Source organism: Globicephala melas, chromosome 4 (assembly GCF_963455315.2).
Source record: "Globicephala melas chromosome 4, mGloMel1.2, whole genome shotgun sequence".
In the NCBI taxonomy this organism is placed as follows: domain Eukaryota; kingdom Metazoa; phylum Chordata; class Mammalia; order Artiodactyla; family Delphinidae; genus Globicephala; species Globicephala melas.
In genome coordinates this window covers 36,053,454-36,064,126 of record NC_083317.1, presented here as the reverse complement: position 1 = coordinate 36,064,126, position 10,673 = coordinate 36,053,454, and the positions used below count along the sequence as shown (strand labels likewise).

Sequence of the window (10,673 nt, the reverse complement as noted above, 5' to 3'; positions counted from 1 at the left end):
ATGTTAATATTAAAAGTCATAATTTTATTCTGTTGCATGTTCAGGTTCTTGTTAACAATGAGACTCCAGACTGTCACTGTATATTAGATTGTTCAACTCTGACTTCAAATCTTGTCTGATATTATTTATTTTATAATAATCAAAGAAACAAATAATAATTATATAGCCTTTTTTTGAGCTAAATATCTCCTAAATATATTTTCTAGTCACCTAGTAGACACTAGGCTCATTAAGGAAAGTGATTGTATGTTTGTACCTTCATTACCGAGAATGAATTCTTGCGTATGGTAGTGACATAGTAGTTACTTCTAAGACAAAATTGACTGATTTTATCACTAAACTTTTTGACATATTGCACTACACAACTTGTTCATATTTTCGTACTGAGTTTATCTCTCATAAAATTGCTTCAAATCTAAAAATCCCTTAGAAAATAATTTTTAAATGTTCAGTGTCCTTGTAATTGGTTAATCTATACTATTATCCTACAAATTCCACACCTTATGGTATGCAACTATCTTCTTAAAATGTATCTCCTTTTCAGTGTGAAAATCTGAAATAATTATTTCCTTTCTCTATTTTCTTCTACTGATTCTATTTTATTATTCTGCATCTTATCAATATTAATATAATACAAGGGTTCCTATAAAATGATTTGTGTTTTCAGGTCAATTGCATTGGATAAGTCTTTATTATCTAGTTCAAAATATATTATGAAACATGTCCAGTTATTTCTATCAGTTACCTTTGGCTTACAACAAAACACTGAAAAATACAGGCTCTTAAAAATCATTCATTTATCTCAAGATTCTGTGGATTGAGTTATTGATACTTTATGTTTGAACTGGCTCAGCTAAACTTGCTTGAACTTGCTGATGTGACTGAAACAATCTATTATGTCAGCAGATAGCTAGATAATGTAGGATGGATTTAATCACTTATCTGGAAGTTGGCAGGTTGTTGTTGGATGACATAACAGATGAAATTGAGTTACAAGTCTCTAATCATACAGCAGACTAGTTGAAAATTCTTCATATAGCAGTCATATGATACCAAAAACAGCAAAAGGGGGTAAGCCCATATGTATAAATATTTTTAAAAATTCACTGGCTTGACTTTTCTTGTATTCCATTGACCAAAGAAGTCTGAAGACATATTGTATAAGTGTCATTGTGGCAGGAAACTATCAAGGTATATACACATAAAAAGGAGTATTATTACTTATACTTTAATAAAAAGGAGAACATATTAATGTGAGCAATCTACAGTAATTTTCTTCCAGTTGATTTATGTCCCCTCCAACATAAAAATACATATATTAACTCCCAACACTCCCAAATGTCTCATTCAATCATGACATCAGATAATGAGTTCAGAATCTCATGCCTTAAAATTGTATGCAGAGATGGTTTCTCAGATGAGTCTCTCATTGACTTATAATGCAACCAACATACAATGATTATGTAAGGACAGAGTAACAGTCATATAAACACTCACATTTGAAAATGGAAAAAATGGTAGGTACATGGCAATCACTGTTCCATAGCAATGTGGTAGCTGAAAAGTGCTCCCAAATCTGAAGTTATCAAATATTTCTTGATTTGGCCTGTATTCTGCCCTAAAGTAGCATCTGGTCCATTGTTATCTGGGGATATCTGGCCAATGATCTAACTTTTTTTCTATAAAATATGTCATGTGTGTAGCTTAGTGTCTTTCTTAACCTACTTCCTTTTCATAGCATGGTAGGGGCTGAAAGACCCTTTTTAAAAAAGTTTTGCATTTGAACCTTTTTAGTCCAAGTTGGCATCACTTTCACCAATACAACTTTCTTAAAGATCCTGTGGGTTTCCCATAAACATGACTGGTGTTCCTTTGCTTTCCTCAATCATCACACTCATAATTGAGGTAGGTATCTATAAACTTTGGAAATTTCAGGCTGCTGCAACACAATGTTTTTAAGATTCTTAGAAGATTTTTTGTCTAGTTGAGGGAGTGTACTAGGCATCAATTTAAGTTACTCAGTAGTCTTAATCATTGGTTCTTGCCTGCATCTTAAATTTTCTTTTGACCTTGAGGCTATCTCTTGGTCTAAAAATCTTTTGAAACTTGAGAGCCTGGAATTGATAACCAAGTGTTATTTTCTAAATCAGAAAGTTTTGGATCATTTATATTCTCTCTAAATTATTTCTGCAAACTTTAATATTTGAGTTTAGTTAATATCTTTCTTGTATATTACCATTGATAGTTTTAAAAAGCCAATGATACTTCTAAATTTTTACCTGGTAATAATCTTATACCATTTACAAGAATATTATATGCATGTTTTTATGTTCCAAGTCATCACAGACAACATTTTTCAATTATTTCACTATTACAAATGTAAGTTGTCATTTTCCAAGCTTTTCTAACAGTTTCTGTATTGCATTATCAGACTGAGCTTGTTGCTTTATATCAAATTCAAGCCACATAGTTTAAATTTTGGTTATGGCAGCAGCCCATTTCTGCATTAGTTCATCTGTTTATGCAGCAGTTATCTATTATCACATAACAAGCCATCCCAAAACTTAGTGTCTTAACACAAAAATATGTATACCTTTCTCACAGTTCTGTGGGTTGGCTACCATATTATTTATTTTAATTAATTGGGGGTACACATGCAATTAAAAACTTAAGAGAAGTTTCAAGTAGAAAAAATGTTATACAATGAATTTGTAAAGCCATCAAGTTATGGTTTAATCATTTCAATATTTTTAAAGTTCATCAGATTACTTGTGAATGAATATAATGGAAATTTGGGAATAATCCATAGAAATATAGGCAGGCAAAAAGTTGGCACCAGACAAGTCTTTCAGCTAACATAAAGACTCCAAGCCCAGGTTTTGAGGTTAAATAGAAGACTATTTTCTAGAAGGTGATTATAAGAGAAACAGTAGAAAAATAGGCTGGTCCTACTTTAGGCCATGAATTTATCAATAACTCAAGCATATAATTAAAAGAGATATGTTTAAAACTGAGAACCAATGGTAATTTATAATTAGCTCTAGTATTTTTAGTTTAAAAGAACATCAGGCTTAGAGACAAGGTCCAGGACTTAACAGATCTGGGGACTGGAGTCAGATAGCATCAACTTTAGGAAGAGGTTTAGATTCCATAAACCAAAAACAACATGGCAGTTCATATTAGATGAAGGTAAGTCAGAGAGTTGTTTGTCATTTATACGTTCAGGCTGTAACTGTCATGTTGTAATTTTTGACTAGGAGCATCAAGAATGGTCATCCATTAGCTGCTTTATTTTATTTAAAATTTTTTTAAAAAAATGATGTATAGTTGATTTATAATGTTTCAGGTGTACAGAAAACTGAATCAATTTATATATTTATATATTTTTATTGTTTTTCACATTCTTTTCCATTATAGGTTATTATAAAATATTGAATGTAGTTCCCTGTGCTTTACAGTAGGGCCTTGTTGTTTATTTTATATATAGTAGTGTATATCTGTTAATCACCAATTCCTAATTTATCCTGACACCCTTTTCCCTTTAGTAATCATAAGTTTGTTTTCTATGTCTGTGAATCTATTTCTGTTTTGTAAGTAAATTCATTTGTATCATTTTTAAAGATTCCACACAAAAGTGATATCATATGATATTTGTCTTTCTCAATCTGACTTAATCTATGACAAAGGAGGCAAAAATATGCAAGGGAGAAAATACAGTCGCTTCAATAAATGGTACTGGGTACTGGACAGCTACATGTAAAATAATGAAGTTAGAACATTCTGTAACACCATGTACAAAAATAAATTCAAAATGGATTAAAGACCTAAGTATAAGACCAGATACTATAAAATTCCTAGAGGAAAATATAGGCAGAACACTCTTTGACATATATCACAGCAATATTTTTGGGGGGATCTCTCTCCTAGACTAATGAAAGCAAAAATAAACAAATGGGACCTATGTAAACTTAAAACTTTTGCACATCAAAGGAAAACATAAACAAAACAAAAAGACAAACTATGGAATGGGAGAAAATATTTGCAAATGATGTGACCTGTGACCCACAAGGAATTAATTTCCAAAATATACAAACAGCTTATACAGCTCAATAACAAAAACCAAAAAAAACACAAGAAAAAAACAGGCAGAAGACCTAAGTAGACATTTCTTCAAAGAAGACATACAGATGGCCCACAGGCACATGAAAAGATGCTCGACATCTTTAATTATTAGAGAAATGCAAATAAAAAATACAGTGAGGTACTACCTCACACAGGTCAGAATGGCCATCATCAAAAAGTCTACAAATAATAAGTGCTGGAGAGGGTGTGGAGAAAAGGGAACCATCCTACACTGTTGGTGGGAATGTCACTGTTGGTTCAGTGACTATGGAAAACAGTATGGAGGTTCCTTAAAAAACTGAAAATAAACATATGATCCAGCAATCCCACTCCTGGGCATATATCTGGAAAATATGAAAACTCTAATTCAAAAAGATACATGCACTCCAGTGTTAATAGCAACACTGGAAGCAAGATATGGAAGCAACCTAAATGCCCATCAACAGATGAATGGATGAAGATCTGGTACATATATACAATGGAGTATCACTAAGACATAAAAAGGAATGAAATAATGCCGTTTGCAGCAACATGGATGCAACTAGAGATGATCATACTAAGTGAAGTACGTCAGACAATAATCTTGATTTCTGATGAAAGGTTTTCTGCTTTCTCTCTACTTGAAAATATTAAGGTCATAAGTCTAAATATGTCCTTTTCTTTTACTCCTGCATCTCTTTATAATATTTGCTTAGTCTTTTTCCAATTCTCCCTGACTTCTTGAATTCTTTCAGCTATGCACTCTGTTTTGCTTCTCTTCTGAGCAAGCGTTTTTTGTTGTCCAAGTCTGGAGATATTTTTTATAAATTAAAAAAAAAAATCTCACTCATAAATGCCCATGGATTCTTCTAATTACTCAATAATCCATAACTTCAAGACAAAGGCTACCTACATTTACGGAATGAAAAGTTTCTTTACTTGACTAAATTAATCATTTTACATTTCCTAAACAAATGAGTAAAATGATTCACATTTATGTACCTCTACTTACCACCCATAACATCATGAAAACTGCAGAAGCATGCCTGTAAAGGTTTCAGAATATCTTATGGTTATTTTCAGCCATTTAACAGTTTTATCAGATACTGCTAAGTTCTGTTTCCTCCTTTAAGACTCATCAAATCTGATCAAATCTCATCCTCGTCCCGTTTGTTTTTATCAACATGAAATATTGATAAATCCAGTGGGGGTACAGGTTGAACTTGAAAAGGATGGGACACATCTGTGATATTTTCTTCTGAGATATATTGAAAAACCGTGTCTATGTTATTTCTTCCTAGACTCAGACAACATGAGTTACTTAAGAAAGAAAGAGTAATATTTACCACTGCAGTCTGAGAAGAGTATTCTTTTGAATACAAACAACTGACACTTTATACACCCCTAGGGATTCATTCTTACCACAAAACTGTTGTTTAAAGGAAAAAAAAAAATGAGTGCCAAGCTTCTTGAGATATTGGTGCTAGCCATATTATGACCAGAGAAATTTTGAAAGTCCCTGTGGATCCACGTTAAAGAGGTGTCCATTAATCTATGTCCAAATGACTCTCCATTCTTCTCTTAGTTTCTCAGCAATTCTAAAGAAGAAAAACTCCAGGCATTGAGAAATCAATATTCACAGCTCCAGGTTTCTACTTCTCATGGGAGGACATCAACAGAGAGAATTATTAAAACCAACATTAAGTTAGCAACATGAATATCCTATACTTATTCCTTTCATGTATCTGATACATGGCATGATAAATATCTTTTTTTTTTCTTCAAAGATTACCAGAAGCTTGAAATCAGACCCTGTGCCTTATGTATACTTTTATCCTCAGAGCTGGTATTCAGTCGATTCTTGTTAATTCTTTCATAGAATAAATAGCTGGATAAATGAATGAATGTTTGAAAGAATAATTGAATGGATATATTACTCCAGTATCATAAAAACACTGATTTTATAAAAATCTGTAATATTATTAGAACAAAAGGATTGCAATGGCTTTAACTTTACTGTTTTGATTGTTTTTTTAAAAAACAAAATCATGAGTAAGCAGAATTAGAAAAAAATCCTTGTTTAAAAGTGATAAAGGTCTTAAGTTATTTGATATTTTGTCTAAATAACTGAGAAACTTCTAGGACTCTCCCACAATGTGTCAGTATATCATGTAGATCATTGATTTGTAAATGTACCTTAAAATTTTATATTTCCTTAATTAATGGAAGTGAAATATGTTCATAATTAATTGGAAAGTCATGCCAGATAATTGGTAGCATGGAAAAAATATCATTGAAAAATAATTTTATTTGACAATGAGTTAGTGGGCCATTCTATGTAAGTAGAAAGATTTGTATAGAACATAGAAAGGCACATTGTGATCAGCCACCAGAGTTTATCTAAAACAAGTGTACTATTTACCTGTTAGTAATAAAAAGCCTAATATAATAGTGACTTAATCAACATAGAAACATCTTTCTTCCTCAAGCAAATTGAATGTGACAGCAGTCTAAAGCTTTTATAAAGGAAGCCAGTTTACTAGTATCTACCTGGTCTGCCATACTTAGCATGTTAATTTACTCCAGATTCAATTGTGATAAAAGAAAACTGAAGAACACACCCATTCCTATTAAAGATACTTCTTGGAAAAGACAGCTGATAAATATTCTTTCATTCCATTGGCTAGATCTTAGTCACACGACTACAACTATTTCCAAGTAAGTCTTGGAAATACAGTGTTTATTCCAAATGGCCATGTATCCAAATAATTCCAGAATTCTATTTCTAAGAAAGAAGGGAAGAAAATACTCTGGGGGAAAACTAGTGGTTTCAGCTACAAAATTAGTTAAATGTAAAATGTCTGTTTTTGATTTAACACAGCATTTTGACAGTACTGGGTCTCAGTTTCCTTGTGTGTAGGAAGATGAAATCATATACATAGTTGTTGTGGTTAAACTTAGTTGTCATCCTGGCTCTCCACTGTACTCAAATATTATTCCAGATATTTCTGTGAAGTATTGTTTAGATGAGATTAACATTTAAATCAGTAGATTTTGGGTAAAGCAGATTATACTTCATAATGTGAATGGACCTCATCAAATAAGTTGAAGTACTTAATAGAAAAAGACTGACCTCCTCTGAAGAAAAGAGAATTCTACCAGCATACTTTCTTCCAACTCAGACTGTCATATCAACTCTTCCCTAGGTTCCCAGCCTGCTAGCCTACACTGCAGATTCTGGACTTGCTGAACTCCACAATAGCATAAGCCAGTTTCTTAAACTCATTCCCTCCCTCTCTGTCTCTGTCTCTGTCTCTGTTTTTCTGTCTATCTCTCTCTCCCTGCTCTCCACCCTGCCAGCAAAGGCTAATAGAGTAGTATAAAGTCCAGTTGGTGCTTTAGGGCAAGAATGCAAACCAGCAACAATGGGTGTTAGCTACCAAGCGGTTGCCCTATTTGCAAAGTAGAGAAATTAAAATTTAGTAAAGTTGCTAAATTGTTTCACCACCATCAGACTTTCATAGGTATATGTAGTGTGCTTTTATTCATTGTTAAGGCAAATGCAAATTGTACCACAATATCAAAATTTAGAGATGCATTTTCTCTTGTATTCGTCAAGCCTGCTCCTGTGATTTAAAAAAAAAAAAAATGAAATAGAAGCATTAATGGATATACATGTGTGCTGGAACACTGTAATGGCAAAAGAAGGCAACAATGTGAATTGAGACAAATTTTGGCATAATTGATTTTGCATACTTTATAAAAGCATTCAGAAGAAGCAATTAAAATTATGTCAAATGACTTTAAAGTATTTACATAATGATTGAGTGCCAAAAAGTTTAATTCCTACAATAATACATTTCTGAAAGCATGTGGTTACAAATGTGTATATTTTATAATTTTCTATATGTTTATGATGATATATAAATATGAAACATAACCTTATGTCTATTATTGAGTGTATGTGTGGTTTAGGACAATATTTTTGGAGAAAAAGGAAAGAAAAAAATAAAAGGTAAAGAAACTTCTCAGAAACCTCCTACATATTTCTATGATGCCATATATGTGAAATTTGTATGTGTGTGTGTGTGTGCTTAGGTGATAAGTAAATTAAGAAAATCGTTAATATTGTTAAGCTGTGTATACTACCCAAATCAATCTACAGATTTAACACAATCCTTATCAAAATATCCATGACATTTTTCACAGAACTATAACAAATAATCTTAAAATTGATATGGAACCACAAAAGACCCAGAATTGCCAAAGCAATCTTGAAAAAAAAGAACAAAGCTGGAGGTATCAAATTTCCCGACTTAAGACAATACTACAAAGCTACAGTAATCAACACAATATAGTACTGGCACAAAAACAGACTCAGATTGAGGGAACTGAATAGAGAGTCCAGAAATAAACCCATGCACCTATGGCCAGTTAATTTACTAAAAAGGAGGCAAGAATATACAATGGAGAGGGACTTCCCTGGCACAGTGGTTAATAATCTGCCTGCCAATGCAGGGGGTATGGGTTCGAGCCCTGGTCCAGGTAGATCCCACATGCCACGGAGCAACTAAGCCTGTGTACCACAACTACTGAGCCCACATGCTACAACTACTGAAGCCCATGTGCCTAGAGCCCATGCTCCGCAGCAAGAGAAGCCACCATAATGAGAAGCCTGTGCACTGCAACAAAAAGTAGCTCCCACTAGCCACAACTAGAGAAAGCCTGTGCACAACAATGAAGACCCAATGCAGACAAAAATAAATAAATAAAAGAAAAGAATACATAATGAAGAAAAGACAGTCTCTTCAATAAGTGATACTGGAAAAACTGAACAGATACATGGAAACGAATTAGGCCATTTCCTCACATCATATACAAAAATAAGCTCAGAATGGATTAAAGACTTAACTGTAAGACCTGAAACCATAAAACTCCTAAAAGAGAACATAGGCAGAACACTCATTAATATAAATCATAACAATGTTTTTTTAAATCAAAAGAAATAACAGCAAAAATAAATAAATGGGACCTAATTAAACTTAAAAGCTTTTACACAGCAAAAGAAATCATTGACAAAATGAAAAGACAACATTCTTAATGGGATAAAATATTTGCAAATGATATTACTGATAGGGGGTTAATATCCAAAATATATAAACAGCTCATAGAACTGTGTATATATATATATATATATATATATATATATATATATATATATATATATATATAAAGCAGAAGCCCTGAATAGACATTTTTCCAAAGAAGACATACAGATGGCCAACAGGCACATGAAAACATGCTTAACACCATTAATCATCAGAGAAATGTAAACCACAGTGAAATGTCACCTCACACCTATCAGAATGGCTATCATCAAAAATCTACAAATAAATGTTGGCTAGGATGTAGAGAAAAGGGAACTCTTGTACATTGTTGGTGGGAATGTAAATTGGTGCAGCCGCTATAGAAAACAGTATGGAGGTTCCTCAAACTGAAAATAGTACTACCACTCTTCTTCACGGTGATTTGGAGGCCATTAGCTGCTTCAGGACAAAGGTGAATATCTCTTTCCAAGCCACCGGTTGTCAGAAACTCATTGAAGTGGACAATGAATGAAAACATCGTACCTTTTATGAGAAAGGTATGGCCACAGAAGTGGCTACTGATGTTCTGGTTGAAGAATGGAAGTGTTATGTGGTTTGAATTAGTGGTGGGAATGACAAACAAGGTTTCACCAGGAAGCAGGTGTCTTGATCCACGACCAAGTCCGCCTGCTACTGAGTAATGGGCATTCCTGTTACAGACCAAGGAGGACTGAAGAAAGAAAGTGCAAATCTGTACAGGGTTGCATTGTGGATGCCAATCTGAGTGTTCAACTGGGTCACCATAAAAAAAAGGGAGAAGGATATTCCTGGACTCACTGATACTACTGTGCCTCGTTATCTGGGGCCCAAAAGAGCTAGCAGAATCTGCAAGCTTTTCAATCTCTCTAAAGAAGACGATGTCTGCCAGTATCTTGTGAGAAAGCTCATAAACAAGGTAAGAAACCTAGGACAAAAGTACCCAGGATTCAGCATCTTGTTACTCCACGTGTTCTGCAACAAAAACATTGGCATATTGCTCTGAAGGAACAGCAACTAAGAAAAATAAGGAAAAGGCTACAGAATATACTAAACTTTTGGCCAGGGGAATGAAGGAGGCCAAAGAAAAATGCCAGGAACAGACGGCCAAGAGTCAAGGCTGTCCTCTCTGAGAGCTTCTACTTCTAAGTCTGAGTCTAGTCAAAAATGAGATGTTCTAAAGTAACAAATAATAAGATCAGACATCAAAAAAACAATAAATAAATAAATAAAATAAAAATAGCACTACCATATGATCTAGCAATTCTACTCCTGGGTATATAACTGGAAAAAAAATGAAAACACTGTTTTGAAAATATATATGCACCCCAATGTTCACAGCATTATTTACAAAGGCCAAGATATGGAAGCATCCAAATGTCCATCAACAGATGAGTGGATAAAGAAGATGTGGTGTGTGTGTGTGTGTGTGTGTGTGTGTATGTGTGT

The 10,673-nt window shown here is 33.4% G+C and overlaps 1 pseudogene; it reads left to right on the top strand.

Moving 5' to 3' along the window:
• The first annotated feature begins 1,857 nt into the window (after nucleotides 1–1,857).
• On the top strand, nucleotides 1,858–10,395 carry LOC115855662 (small ribosomal subunit protein eS6-like; annotated as a pseudogene).
• The last annotated feature ends 278 nt before the right edge of the window (nucleotides 10,396–10,673 follow it).